General features: G+C 42.4%; 1 protein-coding gene across 4 annotated transcripts in view; it reads left to right on the top strand.

The window, feature by feature from the left end:
- Nucleotides 1-9,886: 9,886 nt before the first annotated feature.
- ZBED4 (zinc finger BED-type containing 4) overlaps nucleotides 9,887-15,043 on the top strand; it is a 30,317-nt gene continuing 25,160 nt past the window's right edge. For 2 of the 4 annotated variants that reach the window (XM_065048946.1, XM_065048949.1), the window contains exon 1: nucleotides 10,856-11,052. The gene's annotated coding sequence lies outside the window, so the exon portion shown is untranslated. Of the gene's footprint in view, nucleotides 10,165-10,852; nucleotides 11,053-15,043 lie in introns of those variants that run through there. The other 2 variants (XM_005498159.4, XM_065048950.1) reach the window with 2 other exon arrangements.

Here is a 15,043-nt window from a genome sequence, read left to right as displayed (position 1 = left end):
TAAAAAGCAAGTGGTCAAGAGTACATATGATCACTTGCCCAAAGATTTCTTCAACTTATTTTTACATTTTCTCTAGTGGTACTGTGTTTGCTTGCCTCCAACAGCCATTTGTCCCACAATAAATTTATGACTGGGAAATCGGAAACAGATACATCTGTCATTACTTACTTGTAGAAAGTGAATTAAGATCCAGAAAGCTAAAGAAATCCTATAGAGTAGGCAAAGTACTTTCCGACTCCTTTTTCCCCCCCATCAGGGACCATCCAGCACACCAATCTCTTAAAACAGAAGCAACTCCAGTGCACTCAGTGTAGAAATAGATCTTTGAGATCAGACAGTTCCAGTAACTTCAATTTCCAATTAAAAAAGAAAAAAAAAAAAGATAAGAGTGTATGAATTGCAGAGTCCATCTGGTCATTTGTGCACTTCCCTGTGATGAATTACTCTCCAGTTACATCAGTCTTACAAGTCTTACAACATGCTGATTCAAGTTAATGTTGTTGCACTGGAATTCAGCTGGTCATAGATATTAAAGAGGGAGCAGCATACTAAACCATATGCGTTGGTGTGCAAAGTATAAAAATTACTAGAAATTATAATTTTTGTCAAGAAGCTAATAATAAGTATAATAAAATCTCATTTATGATAGCAAACATGTTGTTTTATCTTTTAAGTATTAATCCACATGTATATCTGCCCTGCAGTTGTACAAATGCTTTATAACTGGAAGTAATTTTTCCACAGAGAACTTGATGGTATCCATACTCCAACATGTCTGATGCACAAGTCTGGCACTTCTCCAGTTTCTTTTTTCTGCCAGGTGGACTACAGCATTCCACAGCTGGATGTCCCTTCAATAATGCAGTGTTCCTTACTTGTATCATTTAACCATGTTTTTTGTAGTTTAAACTCATACTTTATTCTCTCTAGTAAGATCTACTTACTTGACTTTTTCTTGAGACACATCTTTCAGCTCTGCCTGCCCTGTGCACAGGACACATTTGGTAAAAACACGCCATCCATAAGGTATAAGGTCTTAAACTTCGTGCTGATAAAAATACAAAGTGGCACTTCCACAGTGATTTCATTAAAAAGACAGAAGCGGCATCATTGATTGCCACAACCGATTGACTAAGGACTGACAGGACAGCCTGAATCAATCACAACAGTGTGCTGTGGTGCCAGGACCTGAACTCCTAACAGATTTGAGGTGGAAGGTTTCTGATCCACTTGCAGAAAGGCCTCCCTGCCCCTCAGATTCTCTACAGAATTCCAAACAACTGCTGAGCTCCATTTTCTGGTGCCCATACCTGGAGACAGTGTAATTTAGCATGCAGGAAAGGTTCATCAGTGTTATTGATCCTCAATTATTCTTGGTAACAAGGTACAAGGAGTTTTTGTTATGGACTGTCCAAGCTGTGGCACAGGACACGTCATTCTTTGATACAGTCCTTCAGAGCAATGGCACAAAGATCAGGTCAGGCTCAACATATAGTTCAGTATTAGGAGCCTGACACTTTTGAATCATCTCTCACATACCTTATGGCAGACTACCAGATCAGAATTCTCAACCTTCCATGTTAAGTATTAGTATGTTAGCCCATATTTTAAAATACAACAGTATGTAGTATTATCTGGGGCATCTGACCAGTCCTCAGCACATGTTCTATAATCTCAAAGATCTGTTCCCTTTGCCTTTTCCATCTCACCGTGAGACTTGGTGTCTCAAAACATTATTCATTCCATTTTTGGATGAGAAGGAAAAAATTCTACTGCAATACTGTACAATTTCAGGCAAAAAATAACTGGCCCTCTGAACCATAGTTTGATGGCAACAGGACCCTCATCACCTCTTTTGGCATTGGCTCAACATGTGCATGGGGCTCCAGTCCCAGCCCATCAGCATCTTCATACTCCTACTTGGCAGCATCGAGTTTTCAATTCGTTGCCACAGCTGACTCACCCCGCACAGTGAATTTCCACAGAAAGAACATCTTCTGCCTGCCAGCTTTCACCTGCACTAGTTATCAAATTCTCAAGAGAAACATTTCAAAAATGAAGGATCATGTAAATAAACACAAATGCTGTTTATCTGTTTTGGCATCCTCCTGCCTGTCTTTGCAGAATCGGACTTCACGACACATTTCTACATTGCTAAAGTGTATCATCTACATAGTATCATATTTCACAGATTATTAATAATAGAGATCAACTCAGACTTGCCACAGCACTTAAATATTGGCAGTGGTGCTGATCTTCCCTGGGTAGAAGTCTGTATTCCTCTCCTGGTCTGAACTGCTGGCTGGTAAAGGGGCAAGCAAGAGGCAGAGCCCACTCCACATGTTCAGAACCTGCAAGAATCTTTCCATTTCAAGACAGGTTTTGGATGGCTATAACATGCATGTGTTGGTCTTCTTCCTATCACAATGACAAATCTGCTTAACCTTGCTAAGTGATGTGATGCCTCAAGCCAATCTATCCCTATAACGTTTTCAAGTCTGGCTTCCCCTCTATACAGTTTACACCTTCACACTCATCTATGCATTATTAATATTCGCACCCCGCCCTCCCCCCCCATACAATCCCATAGGAAGCAACATTGTTATGGTTCTCGTATCCTGCAAGGGGGATGCTTTTTGATCCCACTTACCTCATCAGTCGTGGTATATGGCACTGGTAAAGTACTCACAGGCATGACTGTGCAAGGCTGATTGTTCTCAAATGAAAGGTTGTTCACAAACCTCACAGAAGCCAGAACAGCATGAACTGTGGAAAAAATCCTGCTAACATATCTAAAGACATATTACAGCAGTGCGCTGACAAACAAACCACAACTGTTTATCTCCAGTCTGCGAGGTGGTGTAGTGTCCCTCCACCTCTTCCAGGTTATCTTTGCAAACTATTTAAAGACAACTCCATGTATTAATGATCCACCTCCTTGTTATCGATACTTGGGCAGAAAGTCTGACTTTTTTATACTAGACTGAGTGGGACATGTGTTCCAAAGTCCTACACGGCAATTCCAGAATGGATTATCAACCTTCTGGGTTCAAATACAAAAGAAAAGTGTTGGCCCTTTTTACCCCTACATGTTTACTGAACATCTGCCTTGTTCTCTGGTTACGAAGAACTGCCTGAATTTTCCTTTTCATTTCTCTGATCCTGAAGCTTAGCCATATTATGATAAAAGGGTGAGTAAAGATGAAATAACAGTCATGTTCATCCAAATTCACGGCCTGCTAAGGAATCAGTTTTTTTTGCTTCTTATGGCTTCACTAGCTGTTACTTCCTGCACGTACCACCTTTCTCATCCTCAGAATCAAAGTGGTTCCGTATTTACAAAACTAGTAAGAAGACCATTCAGATCTCCAGAACAGTTAATGTTGATCCAAATGAATGGTCTTCACTGAAATATGACTTTTAAAACAGACTGCAGGCTGTGTCAATGCCGTTTATGGTACTGATAAAGACAAAGTCCTTTTATCATCAGAATTCCACCAGAACTCAAGCTACATCAGTGTACTTGCTAAGAATACCTTTGTCAGTTGCATCTGCTAAACAGTCCTATGGAATGTTATCTACAGATAATACTTAAATACCATTGGACAGAGTGGTCTTTAAGCTGTACAGCTGCTATGCAAAGGCCATTACCCCATTTCCATTTAAGCATTTGTTGGAACTGCAGCTTGGAGTCACCTACTGCAATAAGAGGTATGTAGACTTTGACTTGCAGACAGAAAGGTATGTTAATCAGTTCACTGAGATACACAATTGACAGGGAAACCTACTTTCTGCCTTACCCTTTTGCTATGTAGCTTGAATCCTTTAACATCAGGTACCTTTGGGATTTTGCAGTAACAAGGCACTCTCTACTATATGTGCTCATGACTATTGCATGATGGAAGGTGGTGCTTGAGCTCACCCCTACAGACACTTTGGTATAAGCATATACATGAAACCATACATAAACTATACTTCAATCAAAAAAAAGAAATCAATCCACAAATTACAGAATGCTGCACCAAAAGCACAAAGCTTGCCCATCTACTCACCTGTAGGTCTCCTAAATAACAAACCTACTATCTACTGGAGACTATTTTATCAAGCACAAACCTTTGGAGCAGAGTTATTTTCACTCTTATGTATAACAATATTGTTGTTTACTAAAGAGCAGACAGAACCATAATCAAGGGAATAGTATTCCCCTTCTCTCCTGTCATTGCCTCTTTGGAATTAATTATTCAATTCCTAGTGTTTACAGTTTGGCACCTTTATTATGTTCTGCATAATAACTCCATCTGGAAAGGCCTTTATAGGAAGCTATTCCTGCCAAATGGTTATTGCCATCAGAATAACCTTTCATAAACAAGTCACTGGGTCTCTGTTTAGCTCCCAGAACTGCCTTACTGCATCATCAGATGAAAATCATTGCCAGCACAAAGGAGGCAGCAGGAAAGCAAACCCAGAGTTTAGAAGTGCCCCTTCAGCATCTCTAGTTACTAGCGATCAAAAGAAACTGCATGTTTAGAATTGGAGCATCTGTCACTTCACATAGCATAACTGAGCCGAGTTACGGGTAAAGACAAAATGTCAGTGGTAATGGATAGGAATCAAAAAGCAAAACAATAATTGCTATGTGAAAAGTTCTAAAAATGCCATCCTTGCATAGCAAAGAATTTTAAAACATTGTGGTTAAACAATTTACATTGTCTTTTGACTTCTTTTTTTGCAAGGCATGTTGAGGAAGTCTCAATAGCAGATAAAGACTGAATTTATAGAAAGTTAATGCAACAAAAAAAAGCACCTATTTGAACTGAAGATTTTTGTCAAAGGTAGCCACAACAAAAAGAAAGCCAAGTGCCCTCCACAGAAATATCTGATACACAATGTATTTCACAAATCAAACAACTTTTTCAGTAGTGTTATTTTTAATTTCTCCCTGTGGTTGTTCTCATGATGTCTGGATTTCAGAAGATACTTCATTCAGCACAAAGTCAGGGAACTGCTTAAGCCACTATAACCCATGTAAACAATATTACTGCAAATACATCATTACTTTCTCTCGTTACCCATTCCTATTCCCTGATCCTTCCCTCTGCTCAGCTTTCATCCAAAAAAAATGTTACTCACTGCCTTCATGAAGTTTAATAGTATGCTTAGTTTATTTTATTTGTTAAATCCCTTACAGTGACTTCTCTATTCTCAATTCCTTACTGTCAGTATCAAAACTTGCAAGTGTAATATGTGATTAAGTATAGAGTGAAGCTGTTTTCCTAATTAGGTCACTCACAAACATGTATATCTTCAAGAAACCATCTCCATTATTTACAATGAGTTAATACTTCAGCCTTAGTATAATTAAGTTGAAACTCCATCAGCAATGAGACACAAATCCAGCCTTAATTACTTTAGTACCTCTTCCTCATTCATTCTAGAGGACAAACCTGGTCTGCAGAAGATTAAGACAGTATGCAACAGATGAAACTTTGCTGTTAGAATCCCTAGTCATTTACCGCAGAATAAATCCCAAAATAGATGGGCTCATTCAGAATTACAACCTTGTCTTCTCATTTACGTGGGGAAAGCCTAAAAAGCAAGGTGACATCAAACTCTAGGGAGGAAAAATAAAGCAAAAAAGTCAGTCAGAAGCATGACACAATGCACAATATCCCCCCCAAAACAAACAAACAAACGAATCAGACATAGCTCATGGCTTCCTCTGTTGAGAGAAACCCAACTCATATGTATCATTTCACAAATAGTAATGAGCCCTACACAAGTTTTCTTTGCTTTGTCTCAGATATGTCTACCACCTCAGACAGTGTCTGATGCTGGCTAATAACGAGATTTTCCAAACTCACACATACATAAATCAGTTCTGATACATAACTTCTTAATGCAGACAAAATCTCAATAGGCTCAAAAAATGCCAGAATAGGAACTTCAAATTGAGCATTCCTAAGACATATTCCAACACCATCCTCACTCCACATAAAGGGTAAATACAAATAACTCCTGTGAACATCCTATCATACCCTCAACTCAAAGTCAAAAATCACTACATACAACTCTGATAAATCCAGGAGGATAAAGAGATTAGACAGTTGTGTTTGTAACATATGAAGCCATTTATATAAGGGCACAAAGGTATCACGGTTTTGGCAGTAAATACCACTTCAGGTTGCTCACAACTACCGTGTAATTGCTCATTCTTCATTTTCCGAGTACCCAACCTGAGATGTTGAATCTGATGAGGAGAGCCAAATGCCTGCTGAAGTTAATGCAGTATGTATGCTAAATATGTAAGTACTCTCTTATGTTAAGTATTCTTAGAAATTATACCCATGTGACACCAAATTGAACATCCAAATTTGGTACTTCTGACCTCTGTTTTAAGGTTTCAATCATTAAGTTGGCACTGCCTAGATAGGGTCCTGGATCAGGCTGGAGTCTATATGTAGTCGTTACCAATTAAAGGAATGTATCCTGTCAGCAATGACTAACTTAAGGATAAGCAAGCAGAGGACCAGTACCAGGTCAGTCTGCTCCTTAAAGAGAGATAAGAGTGATTTGAGGAACTCCTTATCAGGAGCTGCTGTCCTTGCAGTTTGAACATCCTGGAACATGCGTAATTAGTTACATTTGTTTAACACATATCTTGAGACTGTCAGATAGAGTGTCCTTTGGATGAACTTTGCTCATTATAATACTAAAAATCACACCCACAGGCATGAAGACCCCGGCCCAGGTGAAGACCCTAACCCATGAGCATGCATAGTCCAAGAAAATGATTGTGCAACAATATGTAAGTTACTAACCATTCCTGGAAAGGGGGGTAGAAATGTGAGGAGGTACTAACCAAAACTGAAAGTATAAATGATGCAGGTACTGTGAAGAAAGAGTGCTAGCTTTGTGGTTTTAATCACCTAGCTCCCAACACAGCGCAATCTCCTAAGAAAATGATATCTTGACTCCGTGTGTATATTCGGCTGCTTGCACACCGGGTAAAGAACCCTGCTTTTGTGACAACATATACAGGGAGGAAAAGAGATAATTTTAATAAATACATTACATCATTGCATACAAAAGGCAGCAATTCTTTGTGCTTGACTTAATAACTATTATTTCTTGATATAGTCTTCACGATTTCATATGGAAAACACACCACTAATGCAGAAGCCGCTAGAGGTGAAGTCAAAGGTTTGAGTAAATAAAATAATCTTAGAGTAGGTTTGGAGACAAATCCTTTAACTGCCCAATTCTGCTAAAACAAGATAACAGCAGCAAAAAGGTTAATACTCCTAACAGTGCTATTATCAATATGCCATTATAACACCTAATGTTTCCAAAGGTATACATATTCAGAAAGATAAAACTACATCAACTTATCATTGCAGTATCAGTGTTATCTTCATGACCAAGAAATAAATGGATTGAAAGAAGGAAAAAATATCAGATTAAGATGAACAGTTTAATGACTGGAGAGACTATGGGACCACAGAACATAAAGCTTTGTCTGCAGCAATCTACAATAACCTAATTACACATAACACAATATTGACAGAGAAATAGGTATATTTAGGGCATATTTTAAATTCTGTCACAGTAGGAGGGGGATATAAGGATTTAATCTCGTTTCCAACTGGTTTTAGGTTCACATTAAATAATAGTCTTCCTGGGAGCATGCTGAATTCAGTGTGCACCCCAGCATCAAGAATGACAAAAAGCTGGTTACTTACAGTTACTGAAGTGACATTTCTTTCTTCTCTGAACCTGTAACACCTATTCCCCAGAGAACCCAAACAGTTTCTTTGGGAGCATGCTCTCTTAGCTTTCTGATATTCTACAAAACATAACAGGGAACCAGGTTCTTGCAGTTTGCTCCACGGACTGAAGTGAGAAATGACTTTTTAATATCGCACCACTTTTAATTCATGCCAGGTTCAGTTAAACATGCAAATAAAGGTGTTTATTCACAATGTCTGAAACAGATAACAAGTTTATAAAGGCATAAAAGGGTGAAAATGAAAAAAAAATTCTGAAGTTAAATAAGAAAAGGTTTGGTGGCTTTCTGGCAAAATCTCTGTCACAGACTTTCCTGATGTTCAACTTGCCAAATCACAATGTTCTTCCACATACTTGCACCTCAGACCACATACTTTAAGGACAATCTTTGTCTTTAGACTATCACTACACCAATGCTGCTACATTAACCACAAGCTGGCAGTCTGGAGCCTTCTCTAGAAATTGCAGTTACTTTTTCTTTCTTTTGCAGTCATGTCACCCCATCACCATCATCTCATTGTTTTATTCTTCATATTACCTGGTCACCTGTGAGGAAAAAAAAGCCCCAGCTTTGCTCAGGTTTTTAAGACCTACTTTCTTAAGTTTACAGTGTGTCTCTGTAAAACAGAAAGAAGTTTCAGCTAGGCCACTCCATCTGTGATACTGAATATATATACTGAACCACTGATTGGTTCTCAAGCCTCTTAGAAGAAAATTTAAAGAAATAACCAAACTTCATCAGTCTCAGCTTTCATTAACCCTTAAGAAAATTTTTGGAATAGGATGTATGAAAAAATGAAGAACAAAGAGATGCATACAGAAAGAGCAACGTACTAGTAGAAAAGCACAAAGTGAATTTCCAGTATTTCTTAGTTTACTGTACTATTTTTTTACTATAAACTGGGAAATTCTTCGAAGTCATAACAGTTTCAAAAAAGAAAAAAAAATATGTTTTCTGTGGTGAGTGTAACTATTTAATTCCAAGTAAAACTGAACATACCCGTTACAATTTAATAGCTCTCAAAGAGATGCTTTATGAGATCATATATATCTCTTTTTTATTATTATTGCATGTTAAATAATCAGCATAATTACCTTATAACAGCCTGGTGATAAAGGCTTCTAAGCTAAGTTCTCACGCCTCTATTACTAAGTCTAGATGTCAGATATGGCTGAGACCAAACTTCTTTTTTAACTAGATGCTTCCACGTAAGTGCACTTTTATAACAGTGAAAACTGGGCAAGTGAAAGTAACTTCACCTCAAATCACTTTGGCCTCAGTTATTTGGCCTGAATTGTCTACAGTAGCAGTTTAACTGTATCTGTAAAAACACACTGTAAGTTACAAAGTTATAATATGGAACTAAGAAGGACTGCCAACACACAGTGTAATAGCTATTTTGTTGTGATTTTGAATAGCATATTAATGGAAAACAAACAAACAAAACCCCACAACAAACCTGACATGAGATTTTCACACTAAACACTAACCATAACAGATTGTTTACTTTGTTCACTGGCACTATCCATTTAGAAGACCACACCAGTACTATAGAAGTACAAACATACAAACATTATAGAAGAATGTTCCAAAGCTCTGCTATTTCAAAACAAAAAGCAATCAACTAAATTCCTTCATATACTGACATATAGCAGACAAAACATTTTTGACTGTTCAATAAAAAAATATTAACTGACAAAAACAACTTGCATAAAAAAACCCCTTGCTTAAGCACAATTTCTCTCTAAATTCTCTCTCTGTTAATGTAAAACTTAAAATTACTTTCAAACCAATACTGTTGATGTTTTTCTCCTACTTCCTCTTGTAAGATGCAAGTTGTTATGACCAGCAACACTGAAGTCTAAGAAGCAGAAATCTGCGATCAGTGCTGATAACTGGACAACAAATGTCAAAGCCTCACCAGATTATATCTTCATGTAACTCTCTGTACAAATGACGTGCACTAAAAAACAAAAACCACACACACACACAAAAAAAAAAAAACCCACAAAACTAAACAAAAACAAACCACCCCCACCCGACCCGAAAAGCCTGGATCACCCAATCCAATTGACAACCTCGACTAATCTTTCCCAATCACAGAAGAGAAACACTGACCCACAACTGAACATCAAAACTGGAAGCGCTTTATCCAGAAAAACTCGCAAGATCTCAAGTCTCTAGCGGGCCACCACATCACGGCACCGACACAAGGCATCTCCTTCGTCCCTGAACAGCTTCCCCGCGATGGCTACACAGGGCACCAGAATCAAGCCCCACCTGAAGTGCCCTCCTGAGGCGGACACCAGCTGCAAGCACAGCCAAAACAGAGCCCAGGAACACGTCCAGCACGCGTTACGCTACAAACACATATCGAGGTGGGTTTTTAAACGCAAATATGCATAACAAAAATTAAATTCCTGAAAACGTGAGGGCTGCGTTCAAGCCAGCGACCCGCCCGTAGCCCAGCAGAGCGATGCCCATGAAGGCCTCTCTCTCCTGGGTGTTCTGGCCATGGGATGCCGCCTGCCTTTCCCGAAGCCGGGGCCCCGCCGGCAGTCCCAGCGAGCCAGGCACCAACTCCCCGCGCCGCCTCGCCCGCCAGCCCCCGCTGCGAGGCGGGGAACGGCCGCTCCGACTGCAGCTGGCTCGGGGGAGCGCCGGACGGTCGCCCGCGGCCTCCCGGGGAAGGCGCTGCCGGCCCGGCAGATGCCCCTGGAAGCCTGCGGCGCCGCAGGAACCCCCAGGCCGGCGCCGCGCCGTCCCCGCCGCCCTCCGAGCCGCAGCAGCCGCCACCGCCCCTCTCAGCTGCCCCAGAAACGAAGAGGGCCGAGGCGAGCGGTCGCGCCTTTGCGGCGAAGGCCCGCGTCTCACCCCGGCCCCGCCGCGGGGGCGGCGCAGCCGGACACCTGGCTCCCTGCGCCCGTCGCCGCCCCGATCCAGATCCGGGCGCGGAGCCGCCCAACCGCCCCTTGGGCGTCACGGCCCCGGGGCAGCCATTTTACGGGCCGCGGCTCGGATGACATGTTGCGCGTCGTGCGTGCTGCCGTTCGGCGGCCCCGCCCCCCGCACCCGGCGCCTGCGCACCGCGCCCTGTGGCGGCCGAGCCGGGGCAGCCTGTTCAGCGCCGCGGCGGCGGCGGCCGGAGACAAAGCGTCCGGCTAATGAATGGGACGGTCCCGCCCGGCCCTTCCTTTTAACTCCTTCGGGCCCGGCCGGGTGGCGGCGGCGACCTCCGGCTTCCCCTGCGACGGCCACCCGGGGAGGTGAGTGGCACCGCTCCGGCACCGGGAGGGGGCCGGGCAGGGTGGTCCGGCTCGCTCTCCCCCGGCCCCCGCAGCCCCCGCGTTTTGCCTCAGCGGCGCCGGTGCCTGTGTGGCCGGGGCCTCGCGCCCCGGGCCCGGCGGTGCCCCGTCCTGCCTGGGAGCGCCCGCAGGACAGCGCCGCCAGGCCGGGGAGGGGGCGTGTGGCGGCGGGGCGGCGCAGGAAGCCGGGGACTAGGCCCGCGGTACTGGCTCCATTGTCTGCGAGGCCCCGGGAGGGGGCCTGGCCAGCCCGGCGGGCGGGGGTCGCCGGTCCCTGGGGGCTCGGCGCTGGCCCGGACCGCCCGGCAGGCTCGGGGGGGTTGGGTGCCCACTGGCCGCGCCCCGAGCCCGCCCGGCATTGTGCACAGACCGGGCCGGGCCGGCGGGACCCGCCGGGGCTCAGCGTCCGGTCGCACCTGGCGGGGCCGCGCCGCGGGGAGGCCGTGGAAGCCGAGCCCGCGGAGGGAGCGGTGACCATGTGGCCGCATCCATCCCGAGCCAAGATGGCCCGGGCAGCCCCGGGGGCGGAGAGCCCGCCGCCCCCCGCAGCGGGCGGCCGTGGCTCCGTGCAGGGTGCACGGTGGCCTGGGGCTGCGCGGGGAGCCGGGGGGAGGTGGGCTTCTCGGGCACAGGCTTGCCAGCCGGGTGCCGGGGCCACAAAAGGCCAGGAAATCGTTAAAACCGTTCCCCCGCGAGAACGTGGGACACGAGGGGACAGGCGCGCTTCGGCCGCGGCGTAAACAGCGCAGCCCTTCCTGTGCGGGGCGACCGCCCGGCCCGGCGCTCGGAACAGCCGCTCCAGAGAGCTGCACATGGGAAAAAACTGTAGAATTCAACTTTCCTGTACTGCTTCTCTCGTTTTCTACTTTGGACGCTGTAATTTTGCTTAAAAATGTCTTCTGTAACTTCTAGATCTACACTGAGACAGCTGCTGATAGTAGAGACCAGCTGTGTTATTATGTTCACTGGATTTTGGAGGGTGTCTGATACACTCAAAGTTACCTGCTGCACGTGCAGTCTACTAAAACTGTAAAAACATTTATTTAATGCAGTGAAAGGTAAAAGACTTGCTTTGCATTAATGGTGTTCCTAATTATCATGGCTACATTTAGTAGCATTTTGCTTTGCAGTGTAGAAAAAAGTCCTCTTTCCACAGCCCATTCTCCTTGGTGCTTATGTGTTAAAAGCAGTTGTGTCTTTTTTCTGGGGGGTATCTTTGAGAGATTTAAATAATTTAGCGTGAGCTGTCATGCTATGCCTATAATGGCATACAGAAAAAGTCTTTGAAGCACCCATAACACAAACATTCCTTAGGCTTTCCTTATGTTTTGTCTCTATGTCCCACCATGTATGTGCATGTGTTTTGCTTTTTGAGACAGTGAGTGCAGTTCTTCTAAAGGTTATCTTCAGTAATGCAACATTTTACTTCAAAGTGCAGACGAGCACCCTTGAGAGGGTGTTTGTGGAGCACATACTGGGGGTAGTGAAGTGTGGAAGACTTTATCAGCTATCCCCAAGATACCATGCTGTTACTAGAAAGCCTATATTTGTACAAATACTAGGCAGGGCGTTCTGGCTATTGTTTACTGTGGAGGTTGGTTTTGTGGAGGAAAAAATCTTCCATCTCTTCATTGTGTATTAAAATCAGCAGAAATTCTCTTGTGAACTTTCAGAAATTTGAGTGCTGTCTGTTAGCTATAAGACCAACAGGCAAGATGCTGGACGTTTTTATACAGTTGGATGTCTAGCTGCTTTGGTATTCACAATGTTGGTAGTATCTTCCAACTTTAACAGATGTTGAGGAATATATTCTGTAGACATTCTCCAGAGGAGACAAATGTAAGAATTGATTGAAAATAAGTAAAAAGAAATATATAAACTAAGCATCTCAGAGGAAAGTTTTCTAAGCTTTTGTACTTTTGAATAACCATAACTCTTCTGCTGTTACTCTATATAAAGCAAAATTGTGACAGGCACAGAATCCTCAATAGTCATGTGAAAGGCAATGTATATAATAGCAGATGGCTATACAGGTGATGAGCCTACAGTAATGCTTACTGTTTTTCTGTTACCTTGTCTGCTATATGGCCTTTCTCTCTGTTTGGTGTTTGTACCTATTCTGGCTCATTTTAAACCCACACTGGAAACATTTTGAGGGAGAATTGTGTTTGCAGAACAGCTGGTGTCGTGGGGTCATGGGTGGTTAGTGCTGAGTGGTCTCCTTCAGTAGACACATCATGCATCACTTTGGCTTATAAGAGGTCCTTTGGAAATACAGGAGGGCAACTGAATTTCACACGTTTATTTGAAATTGTTTATCCATATAAAGTTGAATACCTTCCTATCAAAGTTTCTTCAGAACTAGGTATTACAGAAAGAAGTCCCATCAAACTCTTAGGTTGTAGTGGCTAGTTGCTGGTTTATGTGGCCTTTAGGCCGTTGTATCTTGGAATTTGTTTCCTTCTAAATTTCCAGAACCCTGAATATGGTAACTTCTTAGAGATTTTTCTTTTTTGTGGCTCCAGGAAAGTTTGAATTAAGGAATGTAGGTGTTTTGGGTTTTATCTCGCAACATCTTGCTACATTTTACCACCATTCACATTGAAGACTCTGTATGAGAGGATTTTGTAAATCCTGTCTTTTAGGCTCACTTTTAGTTTGTAGGAGCTCTCATTTTCAAAATAAGCGTATGTGCTATGAGGTTCCCACTGTAATGTACATTTTAAAATATGCAAATAGTTGTGCTTATACATGTATATTAGCTTAGGTTTAGCTAGAAAGCGGCATTATAGGTAGTTTAGTTGGGGATTTTGCACAATGTAGACCGTAGTGTTTAACTCATCAGCATGACTGACTTTTTTTTCCCATGAGTAGGGACAATCTAGGTGTTTTACTAGTATTGACATAAATTAATGTAATGTACATAATGCTGTCTGTTCTAGTGCATACATTCAAAGCAGGCTTCACAAAAAGGTGTTCTCTTGCACATGGCAAATGTGCATTGTTTTCTGTACAACTTTGGCTGTTTATTTTCAATTTGCTATTGGCATCATTGGTATCTGTCAAGTCACAACTATAAGTTTGTTTGATTTCATCCAATTAGTGGAAAAAATAGTGGTTTCTGTGGCCTAAAGATAGCTTTCAAGTGAAGTTTAGAGTTTAAAGCACATAAAGAACAACAACTAAAGCTTTTATAGGTTGTTTTTGTTTTCCTGAGGTGGAGGAACTTCTATCCTCAATTATGTAGTCTGATACATAGTTTTAAGCAGTTTTAAGCATGGTAATATTAATTTGTTTAGTTGTTGTGTTTTTTGGTTTGTTTACTTGTTTTTAATGAGACAACATAGTATGATGGCCTGTTAAAACAACAACAGGGAAATAGCCTGATTTTTAAGGTCGTTATTTTCATTCAGCTGTGATAATTCAGAACAAGTTGTGAATTTTTGATATTGAGCAACATATTGGAAAGCAAAATATCAGTCTTTTCTGTAACCTGTGTGAGACTGGTTTTCAGTGGATGTTGATGTAAGAAATATTTAGATATTCCCATAATCTTTGTTTAAACTTGCAACCCTTGTGCTCTGTTTAGTTCTTCCTGCACACTTGCCTCCCTTCCATCACTCACTTCTTTCCCTTCCCCTTTGCTTTGTAATGGCATTTAGGGTTGAACAATCCCTCTTTGAAGATTTAGAGGGGTTACTAGTTCACTGTTATATTTGCCTGAAAGTTTGTTGGATTTTTTTTTTCTTTCTTTAAGTCATGTCTGCTAGTTTACATTCACAAGTGTCACACAGATATATTTTTCCCTTTGTGCGTTGGAGTAATTTTTGCACCGAGTACTCTGATTTCCTGTACATTTAATTCAAAAGTCAGTTCTGGATTTCAGTAGTCAATAGCTTGAAAATTATGGCTGAAAATAGACTTTGTTTAGCAGCTGTGACATGTTTTAGCA

Source organism: Columba livia, chromosome 1 (genome assembly GCF_036013475.1).
Source record: "Columba livia isolate bColLiv1 breed racing homer chromosome 1, bColLiv1.pat.W.v2, whole genome shotgun sequence".
Lineage (NCBI taxonomy): Eukaryota > Metazoa > Chordata > Aves > Columbiformes > Columbidae > Columba > Columba livia.
This window is presented reverse-complemented; position numbering and strand designations above follow the sequence as displayed.